At 40.3% G+C, this 1,611-nt stretch overlaps 1 protein-coding gene across 5 annotated transcripts in view; it reads right to left on the reverse strand.

Annotated features, from left to right (window-relative positions):
* Window positions 1–1,611, reverse strand: part of LOC104995597 (bile salt sulfotransferase-like) — a 23,322-nt gene that overhangs the window by 20,713 nt on the left and 998 nt on the right. The window lies entirely within an intron of this gene.

Genomic DNA, 1,611 nt, shown 5'->3' on the forward strand with positions numbered 1-1,611 from the left:
GGGACGGAACTCCGTCCCTCCCTCTTTTGTCTCTTTTTTTTTTGTTTTTAATATTTTTTCCTACCTCCTTTCGAAGAGTTGGGTTGCTTTTCTGGGTGCCTGATGTCCTCTGCCGGCATTCAGAAGTTGTTTTGTGGAATTTACTCGACGTTTAAATGCTCTTTTGCTGAATTTGTGGGGGAGAAAGTGTTCTCCCCGTCCTACTCCTCCGCCATCTTGGCTCCTCCCCCAAGGCACCATCTTAACCATTTTCAGGAGTACATTTCAGCTGGGCTAAGTGTATTTACACTGTTGTGTAACCAACCTCCAGAACTTTCTCATCTGGCAAAACCGAAACTTTGGACCCATTATGTAACAACTTTCCATTTGCTCCTCTTTCCAGTCCCTGCCAGTCTCTACCAACTATTCTACTTTTGGTTTCTGATAACCTCATTTATGTGGAATCATACAGTGTGGAATCTCATTTATGTGGAAATAAGTGTGGAATCTCACTTATTTCACTCAGGGTAATGTCTTCATAGTTTATCCATGTTGTCGCCTGAGTCAGAACTCATTCCTTTTTAAGTTGAATAGTGTTCTATTATATGTAGCTACTACATTTTGTTTCATCTGTCAGCACACATTTGGGTTGCTTCCACCGTTTGGTTATTTATTAAATCCTGTGATACGTTATGTTCCCATTGCCCTTGATTTTTCCCTACCACACCACTTCTAAGGTCATCAGCCTTCCTTCTTGCCTAATCACAGTCCCTCAACGACTCCACCCCTCACAGATATATGATTCACATCCTTGTTGTCCCTTGGATTTGTCAGGCTTTTTCCAATTCCTGACCCCAATCCACGCTGATACCTTTATCAGAAACTACCCTTTTCACAAAACAATTTCACATTCATTTCTTTCATCTCAATATAGATGTCATTTCTTCCACTTTTTTGTTTTTCGCTGAGATAATTGTGTTTTACTCCCTGCCCTCCCCCATTGATTATAACTAACAAATGAAAATGTATATATTTAACATTGTCAGTTCAAAAGCAGTAGGGTCAACCTGGCAATACTAAACTCTCCATTGCCCCATTATATTATACAAGTAACTTGATAAGCCTTGTTCTTGCTAGCAGGGAGCTTATGGTTTCTTTAATACAAAGCAGAAATATTAAGAGAAAAAGAATAAAGATATACTTTACACAGATGCATATGATGTATTTTTAAAGTATGATATATATAAATATCAAGGAAAATAAATATGGTTTAAAGTGAAAAGAAAAAGAATGTAGGCCTGCCCTTGTGGCTAAGAATCTGCCTGCCAATGCAGGGGACACGGGTTCCATCCTTGGTCCAGGAGGATTCCACCTGCTAAGGGCAACTAAGCACGTGCACCACAGTGACTGAGCCGCACGCTCCACCCACTGCAGCTCTGCAGTCTGTGCACCACAACAGGAGAAGCTGCCCGCCGCAGCCAGAGAGCAGCCCACTCAGCCATGGAGATCCAGCACGGCCGAAAATAAGTGATAATAATCAAAAGGTAAAAATCAAATTTCTTGGGAAAAAATGTGTATCTTTAAGGTATACACGTTAATTTTTTTTTTACATGTTAATTTGATGTATGTACA

Source organism: Bison bison, unplaced genomic scaffold (assembly GCF_000754665.1).
Source record: "Bison bison bison isolate TAMUID 2011002044 unplaced genomic scaffold, Bison_UMD1.0 scf7180017864285, whole genome shotgun sequence".
NCBI classification, from domain to species: Eukaryota; Metazoa; Chordata; class Mammalia; order Artiodactyla; family Bovidae; genus Bison; species Bison bison.